The sequence below is a fragment of the Molossus molossus genome, unplaced genomic scaffold (genome assembly GCF_014108415.1).
Source record: "Molossus molossus isolate mMolMol1 unplaced genomic scaffold, mMolMol1.p scaffold_m16_p_18, whole genome shotgun sequence".
NCBI classification, from domain to species: Eukaryota; Metazoa; Chordata; class Mammalia; order Chiroptera; family Molossidae; genus Molossus; species Molossus molossus.
Genome location: NW_023425353.1, coordinates 30,004,600 through 30,029,252, shown reverse-complemented (window position 1 = coordinate 30,029,252; position 24,653 = coordinate 30,004,600). Strand labels below are relative to the sequence as shown.

The 24,653-nt window shown below is 44.8% G+C and overlaps 1 protein-coding gene across 1 annotated transcript in view; it reads left to right on the top strand.

Annotated features, from left to right (window-relative positions):
* The window catches only part of ZBTB38 (zinc finger and BTB domain containing 38), a 120,669-nt gene that overhangs the window by 25,729 nt on the left and 70,287 nt on the right, over positions 1–24,653 (top strand). The window contains exons 3-5 of the mRNA XM_036266187.1: positions 17,088–17,250; positions 17,766–17,928; positions 18,998–19,072. The gene's annotated coding sequence lies outside the window, so the exon portion shown is untranslated. The remainder of the gene's footprint in view (positions 1–17,087; positions 17,251–17,765; positions 17,929–18,997; positions 19,073–24,653) is intronic.

The window sequence follows — 24,653 nt, the reverse complement described above, 5'->3', positions numbered from 1 at the left end:
CTCTCCAAGACAATCCCCACCCTCTAACCCTAATCCTCTCTTCTTTCAGGGAGCTCTGACCCCTAACCTGCAAGGGTGATCCCCCTTCTCCAGCCTGCTCCATTTAGCATCCCTTCCCTCAGCTCAGACAAACCAAGAACCTTCCTCCAACCCACACCTCCAAGAAGGAAGGGGAAAGTAAGGAAGTCTAGAAACTTCTCATTGAATGTCCTCGCTCATGTTGCTAAACAAAACACAAAAGTTGACATTGAAACTCATGGAGGAGAATTGAGAACATCACCTACCAATACAACAAATAGTTTTCCAGAGTGGGGGGAGGGACAGAGGGAGAAGAAGGAATGAGAACAATGGCTCTGAACTGCCATCATCAGTGTGCACGTCCATCTCTGCCCCTGGATTATGGAGACCTTGTCACTGATTGTTGAAGTCTACACCTTTCATACTGCCTTGGCAGATATAAATACTTGAAGGAAAGAGTGAATTTGAGTGAATGAGTGAATGAATGAGTGAACATGGCAAAATCAGACACTGAGTGCAGTGGGGTTGCTCCCAGGTTTGTTATGTTACTCACCTCTATCTTAGATGATTTCTCGAGAACTATCCTGGACTCCAGCAGTTGTCTCTAGGGACACTCCAGTTGTTCCTCCTGCAGGTGTGGACTTGCCGAACAGCATGGTTGTCAGCCAACAGCTGCAGTTTTTCATAGCCTCCTTATGAAGTCAGTACTTGGGTACCTGGTCTTAATGCTGGCTCCCAAATTTCTTTAGCCCAGCTCCTCCTGATTGCACTTGTTAATTTCCTAAGTCAGTAATCCCTTCCTTCTTTCTTAGTAATAGTGCAGATTAAGTCATATCAAGGTATAAACCTCTTTAGAAGTTCTGTGCACAAATACACACAATGCTGGCCACCTCAACGTCAACTTCTTAAAAATTCCATAAGCATTATTCCAAAGAAAATGTTACCAACCCAGAGAACCTCTAACACATGGTATCTCTTCTGGGAGCAGCCTGTTCATCCTCCTTAAATCCTTCTCCCGTCATGTAATTCCTGTGCTGTTAACCCAGCGGCCTTGTGTCTGAGCTTCTCTGCCCAGTGTCGAAAGCCATCTAGAAGCTGGTCCCACCTTCCAGATCTAACTTCATGCATTCCCCATTACTCCCAACATGCATTGTCTACCTCATAACCAAGCACTGACCATGCTCACATCTGTCCCTGTGTTCAGGTTCTTGAAACTGTCTCCTCTTTCCCTTCCATGTCTCTCTTCAAGCCAACTGAAATCAGGAAATTGGACGGGCAAGGGTTTTTTCCCAGTATCCCTCCTCTAGGAAGATGTGCCTGACTCGTCCAGTCCTTTTGGCTCTCTGAGCTCCCCATGTCCTACCTACCAGCTCAGCCCCATTGAGTACTTCATGGTCCACAGTCTTGTATCTCCATTGAGTTGGTGCCTTCCTCCTGGAAGGACTCATGTCTTTTGCTTTTCTGTATCTCCAGAGTGCCTGGCACTTTGCCTTTTTGTGCAGTGATGTTACTTTAAAACTCGAGTCAAAGGCACAAAATCCATTTGCCTAGGGACTTGCAGTCCACTTAGTGTTCCCCAGTTGGTTTCTACTGGGCACTGAGAGACCTGCTAGTGTAATCAAGATCTAGGTATAGGCTGGTGGGCCCCAACTTCCGGCCTCATCTTCATAATTCTTCTTAAAGATCTTTCTATCTCTTTTTACTTACTTACTTATTTACTTATTTATTTATTGTTTGTTTGTTTGTTTGTTTTATCCTCACCTGAAGACTTTTTTTATTTTTTTGTTCAGATAGAGTGGGAGGGAGAGAAAGGAAGAGAGAGAGAAAGAGAAACATCGACATGAAAGGGTCACATCCAGTGGTTGCCACCCGCACGACCCAACCAGGGCCAGGGACAAACTGCAACCAAGGTACATGCCCTTAGCTGGAACCGAACTTGGGTCTCTCTAGACCGCAGGCCGGCGCTCTAACCACTGAGCAAAACCAGCCAGGGCTTATTTTTTTTATTAATCCTTACCTGAGGAAATTTTTTCATCAATTTTTAGATAGAGTTGAAGGGAGGGAAGGAGAGAGAGAGATCAATTGGTTGCTTCCTGCAACCCCAACCGGGGCTGGGGATCAAACCTGTAGCCCAGATACGTGTCCTTGACCTGAATCGAACCCACGACCCTTCTGTCCACGGACTGACGCTCTAACTGCTGAGCCAAACCAGCCAGGGCTCTATTTCTTTTTAAATAGGGATTAAATCTTAAGAACTCATGTTTGCACTAAATTAATATCTGCATATTATAAACCAAACTAAGTATGTCATTTAGACAAGGGAGAATTTCTAAGAGGGGAAGATTACGATGAGAGGAAGGAGTGAAGGAAGCTCTGCTCCGAATGCCCGAGCCCCTCTCTTTCCAGGGAGAAATCTCATAGATTACCTTCTAGAGAGAAATGTGGCTAACAGGTAAGGATGGCTGCAATACCCAGGTGCAAAGCATGCCACATTTCTATATTTATCTAAAATCAAATGAAACTTGTCTCCCAGGTCCTACTCCCCAAGGCTGAGGAAGCGTTTAATGGCAGGATTACAGGGTCGCCCTGTCCCCAGGCTTTCACGGGCTCAGGAAAGTGGGAGTGTCCTGGTGCATAGACCATGTTGGGTGCCATGGTTGTCACTGCTTCTTCTGCTACCCCGTGAGCTAGCCTTTCTGCCTGTCAGCGAAGGCCCTGGAGGACTGTCGAGAGGGTTTCTGGTGCTGTGCTTCTCTCTCCACTGGCCACAGGTTATCCATGGAAACCCTCACTCAGGTCGTCAAGCAGGAGTGTGTAGTGTTCAGCCTCCACAGGCTTTTAAGTAGCCTTTTACCGGAGTTCCTGCAGGGGTGGGGGGTACACAGACCCCTGCCATCCTGGACACCTGCACCCACTACCCCTAACATCCCCCCCGACACACACACCCACAGGGACTTCTCCATCTCAGGGAAGCACCATGGAGCTGGGTCACACTTCTCTTCTTTAATTGTCGCAACTATCTCCCCATCCTGAGTAATTCTTAATAAATCTAGCTTCTGAACAAAGGTCTGAGTGGAGCGGCTGTATCCTGAGTGGAGGGGCCTAGAAACTTCTCTGTTGAAGACTCCGAAGCACAAAGGGCCATTTGTTTTCCCCTGAGGAAGGGAAGCCTAGAACTTAAAAGGCAAGGCCAAGAAGCAAATTACCTTATCATTCTTTTTTGCTGATAAGGGCTCAGCAGTAAAAGGATGAGATACCAGTTAACTTCTCCATCACATTCTGTCTCGTGGGTGAACACTGAGCCTGTGCGGGGGGTGGGTGTGTGGAGGAGGTGGGGGTGGGGGACTAAAAGCATTAACAAAGGACCCCTGATTCAATCCCAAAGGGCAGTGTAGAAGGAGAAGCCATGGAAAGAAACCCGAGCCGCGCGTCTGCAGCAGTGACTGTCGCAGGTGCCACCGTGTCCTGTGGCCATCTGGAACGAGGGAATGGCAGTGTGCAAAGATTTCCTGGGGGCCAGGGTTGTTGTGAGGAGGGGGAGTGCTAGTGCAGAGGGCCGGGGCTCCCCCCACAGAGCCGTGCATCTGGGCATGGGGCTGCTCCCGAGAGGACCCAGTGTTCTAACTCATATAAAGAAAGGCCTTGTAGGGCCAGTAAGTCTGTTTAGAAAGGATAGTGGGACAGGGAACATGCCAGGCTCAGGAAAATCTGGGTACTCGTTTGACTGTACAGATTGTTAAAACTCTGTTCTAAGACCCAGCCTTATATGAAAGCTCAACCAATCAGCAGGGAAACAAAAAGCATTTATGCAACTGAAGGTTGATAGAGGGAAGCCCGGGAGAGAGAAACTGGGACACAGTAGTTCCTCCTATACTCCCCTTCCCTTGCCCACCCCTCACCCTGCACTCTCCTGCCCCTCCCCCAACCCTCCTCGTCCCATACTATCACGGGGTTATGTCCGAGTTCAGAAGTAGCCAGGTGACATGGTTAATATTGCTCCAGGAAATATGGAGAATGTTTCACATAAATTCTCACTTAGATGGAGGAGGGCCTTTAAAAATGATTATCACTGCCAGACTTCCTTACTCAGTATTGTAAGCAACATGAAAACGATCTTTAAAAGTGTGTTCTATATAAACTTTAGAATTGGGGAATTGGGAAAGAAAGGATTTGAGATTTTCTTCATTATTCATTAAGACTGGCCTTTGAAAAGTTCCCTTGGGAATTATGAATGTACTACCTGTTCATTGCAGAAGATCATTAAATCCTGCCAAATTGCTCTTCAAAAAATTATATATATATGCAACACTACTATTTATGTGAAATCTGTTCCCTGGGCACTTGACAATTACAAATAGTCTCAATCTTTGCCATGTTTGCAGTCCACCCATTCAGGCAAATGACCCTCGTTGTGTTGTTCTCCATTTCCCTGATGCTGAGGATGTTGAACGTCTATTACGTGATATTTTGTCATTGCTATGTTTTCTATAAATTGCTGTTCATATTCTTTGCCCTTTATTTAAAAAATGTGTTATTTGTTCAGTTAGTATTGATATCCATCTTACCCAAACTTAAATCAGTCTCAAGACATTTTTATTTGAGTTGGCTCTGAGGTGCTCCAGAGAAACAGAACTAATAGGGCACATATACAAGTACATGGAGCGAAGGAGAGAGAGAGGGAGGGAGGGAGAGAATTTATTATGAGGAATTGGCTCACACTGTGGCGGAGGCTGGGATGCCCCATGTTCTAGCATCGGCAAGCTGTAGACCCAGGAAAGCCAGGTGTGGCCCTGAGAACCAGGCTGGCCGGTGGCGTGAGCCTCAGTCTGAGGACAGAAGAATACCGATGGCTTCGCTCAAGCAGTCAGGCAGAGAGAGGCCAGACTCTCCCTGCTCTGCCTTTTTGTTCTATTCAGGCGCTCAACAAATGGTGTGAGGCCCACCCACACTGGGGAGGGCCATCTGCTTTTACTTAGTCCACCCATTCAGATGCTCATCTCATGCGGAAACACCCTCACAGACATGCTCTGAAATAATATTTAGCCAAATAACTGGGCACCCTGTGATCCAGTCAAGTTAACACACAAAATTAACCAGTACATGTAAATTTGTTATAAAATGAAGTTTTATAGTACCACCGTCAATAGAAGACCAATATTACTTGATATAGCTAGAAAGTGTTTATAAATACAGAGACAACAAAAGGATGCTAGGCATTACTAGTTAGATAGCATGGCCTGCAGCAGATTCCAATCCTGAGCCAAGCTCTCTATAAATATGTGAAGTCTCAAGCGTCAGAGAGATGATGTTAAAGACACACGTAACTCGGTGTCAGTGAATGCCCTGCCATAGATCATCTCCGCTCCTTGGAGCCCATAGTACTGAGCATTCCAAACTTCTGGAAACATACAGGAGGTCCTTGTTTCTGATCTGAAGAAATATTTTCAATTTATTAAATAGAAAAAGCAAGTTGTAAAGTAATGTGTGTTATTAATCCAACTTTTGTATGAGCAAAGTCAAAAGAATCCTCAGGCTCAGTGTACACATGGAGAAGTGGATGAACATCTTAAATATAACCAGAAGTAATTGCCATTTTTGTAAGTCAAAACTTAACTAAGGTTGGCATTTCAATATAGTCCCACCTAATAAATCACCAAGATGGTAATTAACACTGATTATGGGAAGGAGTGACGAAAGTCTTTTATTGTATTGCTTTAAATTATATGCATGTGTTCCTTTTGAATTTTTCACAGTTCTAATAAAAGCATTTTAAAAGAAATCTTTTTAAAAAGAGCAAGAACACTTAGCCTCAGCTGCCAAAAGCTATGAATAAGCTGCAAGCCTTTGGTTATATGTAAATTATATCTTAATAAAGCTGGGGAAGCTGCAAGTCTTAGGGTAGATCACACCATTTCTTTAATTCATCTCAGAACCATTGACATTTTGGGCCAGATAATTCTTTGTTATGAGGTGTTGTGCTGTGTATTGTGGGATGTTTAGCAGCATTTCTGGCCTCTACTTATTTTGACTGCAACGTCCCCACCCCCTAGCCAAATGACAGCCAAAAATATCTGCAGAAGTTGCCAGATGTCCTCTGGGGGCAGGATCACCCCTGGGTGAGAACCACTGCTCTGGTCCTCCAGTTCTCATCAGCGGCGGGAGACCTTCAGCCAAGTGCTCTCTGCACTCCCTTGAAGCACCACCATCCTCTGCTTGCGCCAATATTGAATCTATAAATGTGTTTCCCAGAAGCTGTTTTCCTCCAGAACCACTAGAGGGGACACTGCAACACAAAGGACAGAACAGAGCACTCAGGGAACTTTGTTTCCCTCTCCTTGCAGACTTGGTTGTCTTTATTTCCTGTAGCCTAGCCTTTAATAAATAGCCTTCAATGTTAAGAGTAATAACCTTTAAACACGAGGCACGAGGAGCTATTTGTCTTTGTGCTTTGTGCCATAAAAATTGGTGTTTTTAGATATGGTGGAAGGAAGCAAAATGTTCTTTGCTTTTTAAATATTCTTCCTAAGGCAGTCAGATGAATCATATCTCCAAAAAGTTATGTCTCATCAGGACAGCCCATGGGACAACTAGGCTGGGAGGTGAAAGATTTAGTTCTCTCCTGGTCCTGCCATTTTCAGGTGGTGTGATGTTGGCCAAGTCTCTTCATCTTTCTGGTTATGCATAACAGAGCTAAGGAGATAGGCTGAGAAGTTAAGTCACTTGCTGAAGGTCACACACTAAGTGAAATGGTCAAGCAAGGATTTGGGTCTGCCCTGTCAACTTGATGAGATAGTTGTGAGAAGCAAATGAGCTAGAGTATGTGAAAGAGTTTTGGAAAATAGACAACCCTTCACAAGTTCAGATACTGTGGGAGTGAGAAGAGGTGATGGCTAAGAGGTGGCATGGGGGGCAGGTGGCAGGTCCACAAAGATATTTCTCCACCAAATGTTATAAATACAGGAAAAGGCTTCAATGCCCCCCAATCCTTCACTGCTACTGAAACTTCATCCTTGGGATTTAGGATTTGATCTGCATCAAAATGGACAGACCAATTGGTGGAGTGTTTTTTAATGCTCTTGTGAGTTGTTTAAATACTCTAATGAAAGCGAAAGATCTCCAACACTGTTTTTTAAACATGTTTTAAAACCTTGAACCACAGTAAGAAATATGTTTCACAGAGAGACCCAGCTTACACACACATTACAAAACTGAAACAAAAGTCTTACTTATAGTGCACTTGGACACTTTCTATTCTGTTTTCTTTTACTTTGTCACTTGAACCAATGCTGGTTCTGACTTAATAAGCAATGGGTCCTGACCTGCAGTTTTTTTTAAATCATTTTTTATTTTTCAATTACAGGTGACATACAATATTATATTAGTTCCAGGTGTAGACCCCAGTGATTAGACATTATAAAACTTACTAAGTGATCATCCCAAAAAATCTTATAGCCACCTGACACCATACATAGTTATCAGAATATTATTGACTGTATTCCCTATGCTGTACTTCATTCCTTCATAACTACTAATTTGTACTTCAAAATCTCTTCACCTTTTTCACCCATCTTCCCAATCTCCTCCCATCTGGCAACCATCAAAGTGTTCTGTTTCTATGAGTCTGTTTCTGTTTTGTTTGTTCATTTGTTTTGATTTTTAGATTTAGTTTTTGGTAGATATGCATTTATTGCCATATTATTGTTCATAGTTCTTCTTCTTCTTCTTCTTCTTCTTCTTCTTCTTCTTCTTCTTCTTCTTCTCCTCCTCCTCCTCCTCCTCCTCCTCCTCCTCCTCCTCCTCCTCCTCCTCCTCCTCCTTCTTCTTCTTCTTCTTCTTCTTCTTCTTCTTCTTCTTCTTCTTCTTCACCCTTTAACATTTCATGCAACACTGGTTTGGTGGCCATGAACTCCGTAAGCTTTTCATCATCTGGGAAGCTCTTTATCTGACCTTTCATTCTAAATGACAGCTTTGCTGGGTAGCGTAATCTTGGTTGTAGGTCCTTGCTTTTCACCACTTTGAATATTTCTTGCCACTCCCTTCTGGCCTGCAGTTTCTGTTGAGAAATCAGCTGACAGTCTTATGGGAGTTCCCTTGTAGGTAACTAACTGCTTTTCTCTTGCTGCTTTTAAGATTCTCTCTCTGTCTTAACCTTTTGTATTTTAATTATGATGTGTCTTTAATTATGATGGGCCTCTTTGGGTTCATCTTGTTTGGAATTCTGCACTTGATGGACTTGTATGTCTATTTCTTTCCCAAGTAAGGGAAGTTTTCTGTTATTATTTTTTCACATAGGTTTTCAATTCCTTGTTCTCTCTCTTCTCCTTTCGGTGCCCCCATGATGCAAATGTTGGTATGTTTGAAGTTGTCCCAGAGGCTCCTTACACTAGCTTCATATTTCAGGGTTCTTTTTTCTTTTTACTGTTCTGAATGGGTGTTTTTTGCTTCCTCATATTCCTGTAAATAATTCTTTATATCATTTAGTGTATTCTTCATTTATGACTGGTTATTTTTAATGGTTCCTATGTCCTTTTTCATGCTGTTGGTGTTCTCACTAAGCCCCTTGAGATTCTCAGTAAGCTCCTTCAGCATCCTTGTAACCATTGATTTGAATTCTGTATCTGGTAGTTTGCTTGCTTCCATTTCATTTAGTTCTTTCTCTGGAGATTTCTCTTGTTTCATTTGTGACATGTTTCTTTATCTCTGCATTTTGGCTGCTTCCCTGTGCTTGTTACTATGTATTAGGTATAGCTGGTATATCTCCTGGACTTGGTAGAGTGACCTTGTATAGTAAATGTGCTGTAGGTCCCAGTAGTGCAGCCTTCCCAGTCACCTGAGCTGGGTGCTCCAGGTGTGCCCCTGTGTGGGCTGTGTGCACTGTCTTATTGTAGTTGAGCTTTGATTGCTGTTGGTGTCACTGGGAAGAATTAACCCCCAGGCCAGTCAGCAGTGAGGACCAGCTACTACTATAGGAGAGGAGCTGCTGTGCAGGAGTTGACCCTATGGAGTAGGACTTGCTTCAGTGAGGCTTCGGTGCTCACTGAGTCCGCCCCTTGAGTGTGTTGCTTGTGGAGGTGGTAATGTTATAATCTGCCCTGGTTCTGGGTCCTCCAGGAGGCACAAAGTCATCCAGTGCTCGTGCCCTGCTTAAGGCCACTCAGCACAAACTATAGAGTGATCTGCAGAAGTCTGCTACTTGTGTTGGGCTTAGAGGTATCCAGGAGAGTCCAAGCTGTGAACCAATGCCACCTACTGCTACTGCTGGGCCTGGGGCCACTTAACGAGTGGTATGGGATACACAGAGGCCGGATGCTACTTGTTTGAGAGATTTTAGAAAAGTTCAAAGTGTGAGCCAAGACAGGCTAGTTGTATGGAAAAGCCACTGGAAATGGCTTGGATGAGCCCACAAGTTGGGTGGGGCAAACAGTGTGAGCCAGGTTGATGAAGACTCAGATATGGTGCCCACCTGTTGGCTCTGTGGCGGGGAGGACTCAGCAAAGGAACAATGGCCTCTGCCATCACTTTTGTCTGGCAGAAAGCTCTCCTCCCCCAGCTTATACCCCGATGCCAGACAATTTAGTTTCTCCTCATATGTCCCTGGTTCCTTTCAAGCTGCTGTCTCAACCCTGTAGTTTGAGTAAGTCCTTGCTTAGGCCCTTTAAGAGGAACTACCTGGGACTCCAGCAGCCTCTGTGTCACTGAACCATAATCCCCTCTGGTTTTTATAGCCCAGAGTTATGAGGACTTCTCTTCCTGGCACTGGAACCCTGAGCTAGGGGGTCTAGTGTGGGGCTGGGACCCCTTGCTCCTCAGGGGGGACCTCCATAGCCAAGATATCCCTCCTGATTATAAACCACCACATGTGGGTGTGGGACCAGTCCCATTCCTCATCTCCCCCCTCCTACTAGTCTCCATGTGGCTTCTCCTTTAATTCCCCAGTTGTAAGACTTTCATTCAGCTAGATTTCAGGCTGTTCTGAATGATGGTTGTTCTGAAGTTTAGTTGTACTTTTGATGTGGTTGTGGGAGGATTTGAGTATGGTGTTTACCTACACCGCCATCTGGACCAGAAGCCCCTGACCTACAGTCAAAAAGCACTGCACTAGAAGGTTTGTGAGAGGAAAGGAGGAAACATAGGGTTCTGGTGCTGAGCAGGGGGAAGAAAATAGGACAGAGGTCCCCAAACATTACTCAAGAAGCCTCAAGAGCCCTGGCCAGTTTGGCTCAGCGGTTAGAGCGTCAGCCTGCGGTCCCAAGAGACCCGGGTTCAGTTCCCACTAAGAGCATGTACCCTGGTTGCAGCTTGTCCTCGGCCCTGGTTGGGTCATGCGGGTGGCAGCCACTCAATGTGTCCCTTTCACATTGATGTTTCTCTCTCTCTTCCTCTCTTTTCCTTCCACTCTATCTGAACAAAAAAATGGAAAAATGTCGTCTGGTGAGGATAAAAAAAAAAAGAATCCTCAAGATACACTTTTTACAGTTTTCTGGGGTGATTCTCTGAGGAATGATTTAAAAGGAAGGAAGATGAGCAACAACCCCAAATTTATCTGAATGAGTAAGGACAGGCCACTGGGCAGCAGCCTCTGGGCTTGCTTCTCGGAAGCCACGGTCTAAAGTCCACATCAGTAACATAACGTATGGATGGGCACAATGCAGCAATTTCCAACCTTTTTCATCTTGTGGCACACATAAACTAATTACTAAAATTCTGTGGCACACCAAAAAATAGAGGATATTTTTTGCCGCTCTGACCAACAAATAGGTATAATTTTGATTCATCCATACCAAACAGCTATTGTTGTGTTGGCTGTTGTCATTTTTTTTATTTGACGATCTAAGGGAAAAGAGGTCAGTGCCCCTGACCAAACAGTCTGGTATCGCATGTTTTAAAAATTCTTGTGGCACACCGGTTGAAAATCACTGGTATACTGTAACCACCACCCCAACAAAAATAAAACCCCAATATTTATTGAGCAGATATTGCACTAAGTACTTTATATGAGTGATGGGATAAATTAAGTTTGAGTGCTTCTTATTTTCCTTTCCTCCTGACTACTAAAAAGAGTCCTGGCGTTGTCCAGTTTCTTCCCCTGCCCCATCAGAAAGATTACTGGGCAGAAGGAGGACGACTAGAGAAACATTGGCTAGGGCTGAAGAAAAAGTTTTGTAGGGAGCTTGGGAGAAAGAAGGGGAGGCTGAAGTTGTGGAGTGTAAGAGGCTTAGGTAGAAGGAAAAAAGCATGGAAGGAAAGATTAGCAGGGGCCTCTATATGGTGTTTGAGAAATGCAAGTACTGAATATGAGTTACTTTAAAATTACTTTTTGGCCCAGCCAATGTGGCTCACTGGTTGAGCATCGACCCATGCAGCAAGAGGTCGCTGGTTCAATTCCTGGTCAGGGTACATGCCCAGGTTGTGGGCCCAATTCCCAGTGGGGCGTATGCAGGAGGTAGCCAATTGTTCTCTCTCATCAATGTCTCTCTCTCTCTCTCTCTCTCTCTCTCTCTGTCTCTCCCTCTCTCTCTCTCTCTCAAATCAATCAATAAAAAATATTTAAAATTGTTTTTTGGTGACTGGACTGGGTTTCCTCGATTATACCACCACACTGAGACTGGCCCGAGTGGGTCATTGTTTCAGTGAGCTTACATGAGCATTATCTTATTTTATCTGCACAACAAACCCATGAAGTGATGTATTATTTCCTTTTTTCAGATTGAAAAAAGGAGGCTGAAATAGGCTAAATAATCTTAAGGCCATACAGCTAATAAATGGTAGAGCCAGGACTAAATTTTAAGTCTTTCAATCTCCAACTGCAAGTTCTTAACAAGATCATAAGCAAAGATTATAATAGCAATTTTAGAATAAAATACTTGGGATGAGATTTAACAAAAGGAGTGTAAGACTTGTACACTGAAAATGACAGAACATTGAGAGAAATTGAAGAGCTAAAGAAATGGAAAGGCTTCTCAGGTTCGACTTAATGTTGTTAAGATGGAAATGCTTCCCAAATTGATCTACAGGTAGAACATGATCTCTATCAAAATCCCAGCTAGGTTTTTTTGGACTTTTTTTGTTTTTGATTGTTTTGTTTTCAGAACTTGGAGCGATAATGCTAAAAATCATATGTAAATGTAAGGGATCCAGAATAGCCAAAACAGTCTTGAAAACAACAAAGTTGGTTGACTCACACTCACCAGTTTCCAAACTCATTATGAAGCTACAGTAATCAGAACAGTGTGGTACTGGCATAACAACAGGTATCTAGATCAATGGAATAGAACTAAGAGTCCAAACATAAACATTAATATTTATGGTTGGTTGATTTTTCACAAAGGGGCCAAGGCAATTCAATGAGGGAGAGAATATATTATTTTTTTAATAAACTTTTAATTTTAGAACAATTTTAAATGTACAGAATTATTGTGAGAATAGTTTTTCCAACAAATGGTTTTGGCACAACTGTATATCCACATAAAAATAACTTGGATTCCTACCATACACCATAAAAATTAACTTAAAGTGGATCACACACCTAAATGTAAGAACTAAAACTATAAAACTCTTAGAAGAAAATTCAGGAATAATTTTTTATGACCTTGAGTTAGACAATGGCTTCTCAGATATGATACCAAAAGCACAAGTGATAAAAAAGAAAATTGATAGTTGGACTTCATTGAGATTAAAAACTTTTATCCTTAAAAGAAAAACATAAAGAAAGTTGAATGACAACCCACAGGCAGAGAGATAATATTTGTAAAGCATATATATATATATATATATATATATATATATATAATCTCCAGAATATGTAAAGAATCCCTACAAGTCAAAAATTAAAAAGACAAATAATTCAATTTAAAAATGGACAAAGGGCCCCGCTGGTGTGATTCAGTGGTTGAGCATTGATCCATGCACCAGGAGGTCACCAGTTCGATTCCCAGTCAGGACACATGCCCAGGTTGTGGGCCCAATCCCCAGTGGGGTGCATGCAGGAGGTGGCCAATCGATGTTCTCTCTCATCGATGTTTTTTATCTCTCTCTCCCTCTCCCTTCCTCTCTCTCTCTTTCTCTCAAATCAATGAAGAAAAAAAGTTTTTAAATAAAAAAATAAAAATAAAAATGGACAAAGGATTTGAATAGACAGTTCAACAAAGAAGATATACAAATGGCCAATAAGTTCATGAAAAGATGCTCAACATCATTAGGGAAATGCAAATCAAAGTCAAAATGGGATACCATGTAACACCCACTAGGATCACTGGAATAAAAAAATAGACAATAAGAGTGTTGGTGAGACAAGGGAGGTTGGGGGATAGATGAAAAAATGTAAAGAGGGCCCGGCTTGTGGGACTAAGTAGTTGAGCATCGACCCATGCACCAGGGGGTCGCCGGTTAGGTTCCCGGTCAGGGCACTTGCCCAGGTTGTGGACCCAATCCCCAGTGTGGTGCATGCAGGAGGCAGCCAGTCGATGTTCTCTCTCATCGATGTTTCTATCTCTCTCTCCCTCTCCCTTCCTCTTTCTCTCTCTCTCACATCAATAAAGAAAAAAAAGTTTTTTAAAATATAAAGAGGAATAAGAGGTACAAAATTCCAGTTATAAAATAAATAAGTCATGGGAATGTAATGTATACCATAGGGAAAATAGGCCATAGTATTGTAATAACTTTGTAATGGATGGATGGTTACTAGACTTATTGTGCTGATCACATCATAAGGTATAAACATGTCAAATCACTATGTTGTGCACCTGAAACTAATATAATATTGTATTTCAACTATACTTTAATAAAAAATAATGTTTTAAAAAAGATTGTTGGTGAGGATGTGGATGTGGAGAAATCAGAACTCTCACACATCAATGGCGCAGCATTTAGAGAAACAGTTTGTCAGTTCCTCAAAATGTTAAACAGTTACCTTATGACCCAGCAATTCTATTTCTTAGTATCTACCCAAGAGACATGAAAAGGTACGTCTATACAAATACTTATACTCAAACATTAATGGCAATATTATTCATAACAGCCAAAAATGAAAACAACTTAAATGTTTATCAGTCAATGTATGGATAAACAAAAGGTGGTATATCCACACAATGGAATATTATGTGGGCATGAAAAGGAATCAAAGACTGGTATCTTTTATAACATGAATGAATTTGGAAAACATTATGCTAAATGAAAGTAACCAGACATAAAAGACAACATCGTATGATTCCATTTATGTCCATAAGAGGCAAGTGCATAGAGACAAAAAGGATATTAATGTCTGCTTAGGGCTGGGGGTGGGGAAGAGGAGGCATGACTGATAATAGGTAAAAGGTTTCTTTTTATGTGTGATAAAAATGTTCTAAAATTAGATTGCAAGCCACACAATTCTGTAAATATGTATACTAAAATCCATTGAATGGCACACTTTAAGTGGGTTAATTTTATGGTATATAAGTTATATCTCAGTAAATTGTTTGTTTTAAGTGAATGTGTTGAGAGAAATTGGAGGCAGCAAATATAGACAAATCTTCCATGGAATTCCTTGAACCTGTACACATTGTATTTCATTTTTTATAATTATCAGTATAACTGCATTTGTTGTAACAACGGAGGTGGGTTCTCCAGATGGAGTAGAGGTTCAGGGTTTCACCACTCACTTCTCTGTGTCCCAAGCAGATGTTTTGCCCAGTTCTTTGATTTGTAGCCTCTGTTAGAACCAACCTCAGAGCATACATCACAGAAATCTGTTGTCTTGCTTAAGCTTTTACTCACGATTTCTTCTTTCCTTTCTTCTTCTCCTCACATTATCCTGGTCCCACAAGAGAGGCTGAAAAAAGAATCAGCCTCTGTTCATCTTATTAGAGAATAAGTACCTGTGTATGTGAAGCAAGCGAGGCCATGAGCCTTTGGGGAAACAGAGCAGGGAGGGGCCCAGACGCATCTTCTGCAGAGAGGAAAGGAAAGAATAAACAAGCTTTCTGCCAAAAATGCCTGGAACTTAAAGCACTTGCCTCGGCCCAAGGTCAGGCTCTGTGTGGATGTTGACAGCAACCCTGATCAGTAGTTGCTGCTCCTTGATTAAATAAATGGTCATTACTTTCTCCCTTCCGAAAATGACCTCTGCTGATTCCACCTGCTTGGGACTCAGGCCCCACAGCACAGGTTGAATTCCTCAGAGTGGCCACCAGCAGAGCTCCCAGCGCAAGGTATCTATACCGGTTTCCTGAGCCAAGGAGAGGGGACCTGTGCCCAGACATCCGCCTCACGGTGGGAAGGAAAGCTATGGCGGGGCATTACTAAGGCCACCAACACTTCCCTACGCCCTGCCATTAGGGGCTGGAACTTCCTGGCTTTTCTTTCTGTTGGAATGATGCATTTACCCTAGGAGAATTGTGGAAAAGTACAAACCACAGAATCATAGCCCACAGAGGGAGAAGGGACCTCCAAAGTCACCTGCATCCTGGGCTCATAAGCAAAGGTTCTCCTCGGCCACCCCTCCTCACCGGGCCTGAGCTCCGCCCCCACAGCACCCTCCCTCCCTCCCAGAAGGCGGTGGACTCCGGCAGGGCAGTGACTGCCTCGGTCAGGTCCAGCCTTGTCCCTGTCTTCCAGCCCCGCCTCACACCTTGAAACCACGTCACAGTTCCATCTCTTTCTCTAGTTCTCAGTCTTTTCTTTTTCTAAATATGTTTTTATATTGATTTTTTAGAGAGAGGAAGGGAGAGAGAGATAGAAACATCATTGTGCCCAGCCGGTGTGGCTCAGTGGCTGAGCGTCGACCCATGAACCAAGAGGTCGCCAGTTCGATTTCCAGTCAGGGCACATGCCCAGGTTGTGGGCCCGATCCCCAGTGCAGGGCATACAGGAGGCGGCCAATCAATGTTCTCTCTCATCGATGTTTCTATCTCTGTTTCTATCTCTCTCTACTTCTCCCTTCCTCTCTCTAAAATCAATAAAGAAAAAAAAATTAAAAGAAACATCTATGTGAGATAGAAACATCAATCGGCTGCCTCCTGCACGCCCCTTGGCACGAGCCCTGAACAGGAATCAAACCAGAACCTCTCAGTCCATAGAACGATACTCAGTCCACTGAGCCACACCCGCCGGGCTAGCTCTCAGTCTTAAAAGAGCTATCATGTAGTCGTTTTACCTGCCCCTGTCTTGTGCTTTAGCTGCACAGACCCCCCACCCACACCTCGGAGGTTCTCTGCCCACTGTGCCCTCGGACTCTGCACCCACCACACGCCACCAGTCCTCCCTGCTTTGTCTTCCTGTTCTGGCCTCTCCCCTCACTTGGACCTAAAGACCCCTTTGCCCTCCTGGTCACTGTGGGCATCCCACCAACCTTCAGACCCGATGTTGACCCATTAAGAGGGCAGAAAGCCTACTGCCCTAGACAGATCATCCCTAATTGCTCCACTGTTGTTTGAAGAATTTGGTTTTAAGAACCATCATTACCTTTATCCCCTCTTCTGGACAGGCTGCTCTTGGCCATTGTCCATTCACTCGCTCTGCCACTCAGAGAGTGGTGAAGAACACAGAATTGGAGCCCTGGCTGGTGTGGCTCAGTTGGTTAGACGTTGTCCTGTGTGCCATGCCCCAAGGGGCTGCCAGTTCAACTCTCGGTCGACATGCCCAGGTTTGGGGTTTGATCGCTGGTAGGGGACATGCAGGAGGCAGCTAATAGATGTTTCTCTCTCTCTCTCCCTTCCTCTCTCTCTAAAAAAATCAATTAAAAATTCTTTATAAAAAAAGAACAGAATTTAAGATTAGACCATCTAGGCTCTGCCACTAACTAGCTGTGAGACTTCAAAGAAGTGTCTGAATCTTTCTGAGCATTCATTTTTCATTTAGAGAACGAGGAATAATAATCGCACCTACCTCATAGCTTTGTCATGATAATAAACAAAATAATCTTTATGAAACACTTAGCCCAGAAGCTTGAGCATTCACTGTAAGCATTCAATATATGTTCTCTACTGTCTTATTTTAAAGTAATTGTTTATTTTCGTCATGTGCTTACTGAGCCGTGTGCCGGGCCCTGGGTATAAATACCCCTCTTAAAGAGAGGTCCCTCTTAAATGCAGGAAATGCAAGCTCACACTGGCACCCAGAGAGCAGAGCGCTGAGCCCAGGACCACCGCACACAAGCAGACGAGAACAGACACAGAGCGCTGGGTGCTGCCCAGGGAGGGTGACGAGACTGTCTTCTACATTTCCACTCTCTCTGAACCCAGGTCAACTCCCTGGGTAAGCGAACACCACCAGGAAGGGGGGTTGTGGTGTCCCCAGAGAAGCACTGTGCTCCGCTTCTCTCTTTGACAGAGAGCAGTCATGCCTCTGCCAGGCAGGAGGGTGACATCCCTTGGGGAGGCCCTGCTGAGTCGGCCTGGGACTGTTCCGGAAGCAGGAAGGGTGGCCTGGGGTGAGGAAGCGGCTGGAATGTTCTCCTGGCCTGCTGCTTAGCACAGGCTGTGGCGAGAGGAGGGCCCTGGACATCAAAGGTTCCTTTTGTCCCCTTCCGAGTGGCAGGGCAGCCCGGCCTCTGGTGATGACTCAGGCCTGGCCCTGACGTCACCCAGGCCCGGCCACTGGCCTCCCTCTGCAGCCAGGAAACACTGGGGAGTGGCACCCGCAGCTGCAGCAAATCTCAACTAAGGAGGCGACCGCCTCTCCCTCCCCCACCTCCCCACAGCACACCTTTCTTTTCTCCTCTTCTTGCTTTTTCATTCCTTTTTAAGCCTCATGGGATGTTTTACTTGTAGATCAACTTTCAAAATGTAAGAAGTCAGAATGGGTGACATCATGAGAGAAATATGTGGAGCTGATTTCGACGAGCAGTGAAGAACCCAGAGCAAGAAAGCGGCTCTAACTCCTGAGCCCAGGGAGCTGGCAGCGTCTGGGTTTCCGAGGAGCCAGCGCCTCCGAGTAAGTGAAGGCCCAGCCGGGCCCCGCACTCGTGCCCTTGGCGGTGGGGCGCCATCTTGTTCCCTGACACCTAAGGCCTGGCAGGCCCAGCCCGGGGCGTGGGCGCTGCACTTGGGAGACCCTCCAAATGCAGCGCCGAAGGGACCTGGCTGATCTCTCTCTTCTCCACAGGCCCAGACAAGGACACATGTCCTCTCAGATCTATATCTATCTGCACTAAGACTGAGACCCTGGGGGAGCGGCCCAGCCGGGCCTCCCGCCATCCCCGTCTTGTCTCCTCTTCCTCCTGCCGCCCTGGTGCTCGGCTTTGGACGGCCAGAATGTTTGTTCAGAGTTCTGAACTGTTTGCTTCCTGAGTCTTATACTGAGTAATCGGGTACAAAAATAAACCCTGTTCTAGGCAAATACGTGCCCTGTGCCGTCAAGTGGTATTTTCGCACTTAACCTGGTAAAAGATGGCAGCTCCGGTAAGAAAACATCCCGGCCTGCTGCCTGTTACAGCGTGTTTCTGCGGCTGTCCTGGTGCGGTGCTCCAGTCACGTTGCCCTGTTTACACAGGGCTTGTTTTCATTCCTTCTTGTGCCATCTGGGATGATACCAAACACAAAGACAGTATAATGTATCCCTGGAGTCTGTTTTAACTTCACCTATAAAAGTCTAAAGTCTTTGCATAGCCTGTAATTTTACAAGCTCTGGAAGTTCCTACCCAAGAAAGTTACGTTCCCGAGAGAAAAGCTTTAATGTGTACGTAAGAACAGCGGAGCTCACAGGCATCGAAATCATACTGTTTTCCTGGCTTCCCAAGGCATTGCCTTGGTCTGCATCTACTCTTTGTATAGCATGCTTAGCTCCATAGGATTGTTCTCTATAAATCCTGTTTTGTAATGATTGGTGGGGTATGTTAAAAAGGAATCTTATTTTAGAAGCAATGGGGAAGCTTGTCATTTACTGCAAACCAGTAGTGAATTCCCTTGTAAACCGACTGTCCCCTTTAGAAATTAGCCATCACACTAATATATCTGTTTTGTAGGTCTTACATTTTACTTTCTATTTTATTTTACTGTATCAGGCTGTCTTAAAACGAGGCTCTGCTACACCACTGTTCATCTGGCTGCGAGATCTGAGTGCTGTGACCACCGATGTGGTGAGTGTCATTTGTCCCCTAATGGCTACTTAAAATTACATTTACTAATTCTGTTCTTTTGGTTTGCAATAAGACTTAAAATAAAGGGAGAAGACACACAGTGATAATAGTTGGGTATCAAAAAAGATAGTCATAGTTAGGATAGGCCAGTTGCTTTAAGAGACGGGAAAACGTGTAATGGCTCAAACAGAAGTTTATTCCTTGCTCCTGTGACAGTGCAGGCTAGTCCTTCAGAGACACAGACTGAGAGAGGCTCCGCTTTCTGCAGCAGGCGGTTTTCAAGGCCACCTGGGATTGTGTCCATGTCCCAGGAGGAGTGCACAGCAGAGGTCTTCGTGGACCATACCTATAAGTGGTGCACGTCAGTTCTACTCACATTCACTTGACTACAACTGTGTCGCATGAGCACATCTGACTGCAGAGTGGTCTGGAAAACACAGTCCCTGGGGCGGGGGTGGGAGCCACTCCCCAGAGATGCTCTGGAAAGTTTCTGGAGAAGAGGCAGTCCTCTCTGGCCCAGCACAATATGGAACTTAGAGATTCTCAAGGAAAGATAGCAGAATGAAGGGGAGAGTGAAAAAGTATCAGATATTTAGAACTCCTTAACTGACACTCTGAGGTAACATCTGGCTCTGTGGACAAGGAGCAGTGGGGAAGATTTTTCAAGAGATCTCTGTCCATTCTGACCCCACGCACCACCATGCCACCAGTGGCCAGTGAACCAGGAAGGACTTTCCTCCTCTTATTTTTCCCTGCAGGGTCCTCTTGGGATAGAGTCATCCTGGCTTTGTCTCCTGGTCCTGGGTCTAGTCATGCTACTCAGAAATGTCCAACAGGTTCTGTTCCCCCGACCCTGAGCCCTGTGGGCTATAGGAAAGCGCGTGGTTTCTTTAGCTTGTGGTTCTGACTGCTCGTGGGGGCTCTGGGAAGCTGCCCTCCCTGGCCCGCTCCAGATCTTGGCACACTTTGCAATGTTGGCATGAGGACGGCTGCAGAGACGGGGAGGGTCTTCAAACGAAATCATTAGAGAAACATTTAAAAGTAGACTAAAAAGACTCAAGCTGGGAAGATTGTTGCTGCCCTGAGGATTTGATCTATAATTCTAGTTTTTTTCTTTTCAGGAAAAGTTTTAAAACATTTACTGAAACAATGAGTGGCAAAGTTATAAGCCCTGCTGGTCTTAGTGCGGTATTCCCCTCACAGGTAGACATCAGAAACCGCATGGCGGCTGCCTTACGAGACCCCTCAGCCACCATCGGGACCGCCAGTAAAGGTGGACTGTGTGCTCGCCTCAGCAGCACAGGCGCTGTCTGCTACCCAGTGCTCTAGCTGTGTTGTCAATATCTGGCTAGACACTCTGGTTTCTGATTGAATTTTGCCCTGGGCTGGACATCTCTGGCACCCACACCCACACCCTGAATAATACACACTGTCTGCTGTGCGGGAAGGCCAGCCACTGGCTGATTTGACAGAGCCTCCTGGGCTCTCACGGAGCCTCCTGCCTGGTCTCCTGTTGCGGCTGCCTGGCCTTGGCCCAGTCCCCTCCCATCCCGAGTGGCCTAAGGAGTAGAGCAGAATAACAAGTGGATGTGTTACAAAAATGCTGCACCCTCTGAAAGTCCATTTTCTTGGGTTGGTGGGTGCTGAACACATTTACTGCACCTAATGCGGGCTGGGAGAGTGGAGTAGGCTAAAGATAAGACCATGTTGATGGAGGAATGCAGTGCCTGCTAGATGGGTTCAGCCAAAGAGTAAGTTGAGAACAAGTACCAGGTTTCAAAAGCTGGAGCCAAGTGAGGATGATGTGTTGTTGAAAGTCCCAGCCTGAGGGAGTCCACCAGGAAAGGCAGGGCCAAAGGCCACCGTCAGGAGGAAACCGTCAGGGTCCATTCACCTTGTTCCTGTGGGCTGCTCTGTGATCGTCACTCCTCCAAGCACTTCGTGTGCAGGAACTGACCTATGAGTGTGTGTCTGGAGGGGGTCGAGTGGGGTCAGCCTCCTGATTTCTAATATTTAGCTCAATAGCATGGCAGGGAGAGGTATGCGACCCCCAAATCAGACTTCCACTGCTGTCAACACGACCCCTTCACAGCGTTGGAACAGCAAGCTGGGTGACCTCGGAGACACACCTACAAGGCAGGGGTAACAAACGTACCCTTTGTAAATATTTGGATCTTCCACATTCTCAAAAAAGTGTCGAAGGAGACATCATGGGAGAAGTTACGATTTTCTTCAACTTCCTTAATTTTTATTTTATTATTTTTAAACTTTCAATTCCACACGAGGGTATAGTTCAAATCTGAGACACCACTGTCCTTTCAGAGCCTTGGTCATCCAAGGAGCTTCGCCTGGACCTGGCTGATGCACGATGAGCAGGTGCAGGCTGAGCACAGCAGGCTGGCGTAGGCAGTGCCTCAGACCAGTCCTTCTTGTCTAGCTCCAGGGGTCTGCAGTTCTTGTAGCACAGAAGTACAAGCCCCCTTTTTACCGTGGGTCAGTGTTGTAAATGTTCTATTACTCCCTTTAGAGAATTTTGCAATAAGGCCATGTCATAGTCATCAAAGCTAAAAATCCATGGCAATAGGGCTTCGTGATTTCTCATGCTGAAATCCCCTGATTTCTTGTCAAGAACGAAGTTGGAAAACACCACACTGAGATTTCAGGGTTTTGTTTTTAACTCAAAAATCCTTTGGTTTTCATCAGAACTTTGAAGCTTCCTCCCAGCTCCGAAATGGTATTTTTTTTTTTTTAAATGAAAGCCTGAGATTCTGTCAGAGTAAGTTAGGTAATACATATGAAATGGTTTGGGAAACTTAGAAAAATGTATGGCAAGTCAAGGTGTTAATGAAAATAATTACCATAATTATGGTCAGCCTTGGTGTTTTGGCTTTTGCTGTGGCTACTCATATTGTATCATTATTTTAATTTTTTTGTTTTTGTCTTTCGAAATTGACTTTCATCTGAGATCTTTGGCACCACTCCCTAACTAGCCAAAGCATGTGGTGTGAAAATTTCAAGAACGTTTGCAAAGGTTTGACTCTAGGCCAGAGGCCTAACTGCAAGGTTTCCAGTCGTATCAGAGAGGTTTGACCCAGGACTCACCGAAATCTGTGAGGGAGGATGGACTTGAGCCATCTCTCTGCCGGAAAAAAACTGCTTCCTGGCCTTCTCTGGAGCTCCCAGTGCATTGGCCAAAGGAGGCTTTGAACCCGCCCCCCAGAAGCATTGAGGCTGGGTGGTGTCTCTCACGCTGGAGCCCACCATCTGTCCAGAGCCCCTAGACATGACGGCAGTCTGTCTGCTTGGTGCCATGGAGTTGGGTGGGAAGGAGTATACAGAGGCAACAAGCTTGAGTTCAACTCGAGAGCAGTAAAGACGTCATTTCAACTGGGAACTCCTCTCCCTGTCCCAGATCCCATGGCTGTTATTCTTGAATGTAGCAGGAAGACAGTATCTAGTGAAAAGGACTTTCTCCTTGACCCAAATTCCTTGGCCTCGACTATACCAAGGTACTTTGTAAAAGAGAATGGAGCTCAAAATTTACCCCAGGCACAGACTCAGCCTCTCTGCTGTGTGAGTGCCCCAGCATCCGGGCCTGTGCTGGGCTGGACGCCAGCAGACTCCTCTTCCCTCTGTCTGCATTCTACATGAGGCGAATTCCATGTCTTTTCTTTTAGAAAATGTATCACTGTTTTTCAAATAAGAAGAGCCCTAACTAGTTGCTACACAAAATCTGGAAAACACAGAAACATATTGAGAAGAAAACAACAACCAAACAATAATTCAATATTGACACTTCAATGTATTTTTTTCCAGTTTTTCATATATATTTTTTCTCCTTTTAACAATTATTAAAATGATATCCATATGCTTTTTTTTCACCCCACTTAACTGGTATGTTGTAAATATTTTCCAAGTGACTAAATGGTCTTTGAAAATGTGATTTTTAGTGACATTTGGACTTCTGTTGGACTAAGTCTTAATTTATCCATTCTTTTTATTGATGGCCATTTTGGTTGCCTTGAGTGTTCTACTATTATAAATATGTAAACATTCGTAAAGAGAAACCTTTATGAATATCTTAGGAAAAATTTCTAGAATTGAATCAGTAGTTCAAATGACCTATTTTTAAAGTTCCTAATGCATATTGATAAATCGGCCTCGAAAACGTTACCAGTGTCTATTTTAAAACTTGCTCAGTTTTGCATGTTAAAATGCATGTTCCTAGGCTCCAGTGGCACCAGAAGCTCTGGAGGGGGCCTAAGAATATGCATTTCAGTATAGCCCCCCACTCCTTATTCACATTAAAGCCTGAGAACTATTGATGTGCTGTGTACAAGTCAACATTCAATTCAGCAAACACTTATTAGACAGAAAAAAGTTAGAGAACCCTGAGCTAATAGAGCTAAACCAAGATTTAACTTTAAGACTCTTTTTTGGCTTCTGAATTTTAGATTTTCCCTTATTCGTGATACGGCATAGTTGAAGGAGTATCACCTAGGGAGTCAGGAAACCTTATTATAAATATGAGATAACTGCAACCCAGAATAGTTCACTTACTTCCTTGTGGTTACCCAGAGATTTAGTGGCAGAGGAAGAATTGGAACTTGAGCAGACAAAGGACCTGGATCCACTGAACCTCTGAGGAGCAGGGACAAGGCACGAGCAAGACTAACTCCTGAAGTGAGCTCCGGCCTCAGCTAGAAGACTTCTTATCTGCCTTCTGATGGGCAGGGCCATAGCTCAGGACACGTGTGGGCAGCCCTCTGGGGTTGTCCACTTCAGTCGCCTAATGAGGCCAGACCACATGCGTCCTAAGCCAGAGGTGGTGACAGTGAAGCTAGATCGAGGAGGACATAGATTGGCCGTGCAGAGCCATGCCACGAGAACAGAGTGAGAGGTGGGGTCCCGAGTCAGAAGCCGAAAGACCAGGGCCAGAGCAAGGACAAGACCCACATTGTGGGAAAATGTTAGGTCAAGGTTGGCATGAGTTGAAAAGAAGACAAAGCTAGAGCTGAAGGGGAGCTGCCGTGGGTTCAGCCTCGACGACGGAGCCCCATTACATGACTTCATGGCCAGGGAGGTACCTGAAAGGCTCTGTGCACTGGGCTGCTTCATCCCATCTCACTGAATGAGGGGCAGTGGGTCCGAGCAGAGGCACCTGGAAATGGAAATTTGGAAAATTCTGTTACAGCAGAGATCACAGTAAACAAACAACCACCAAATTGAAAAATTCTCATTATCATCTAAAAGGAAGTATGACTATCCATTCCTGTCTGCATAACAGCTCAAGCCCATCAGAGACACCCACTGGTCACCTGATAATATCTGGCTGCCCTTCTTCTCACTCCACTACCTCAACTTCTGGGGGCCAAATGATCACATCATTTGACTTTCAAGTTCAACCTCCACAGACTGTCCAGCTGCAGACAGCCCCATTTATGCTCAGGTTCTATAAATCACTATGCCCAAGTCCGTTTCCGTCTGTCTCCTGTGACTGCACAGGAGCTAGAACCCAAAGGAGTACCTCTGCTGCACCTGTCATTCTGCATGCAGGGGTGCCAAAGAATTTGCCTGTAAT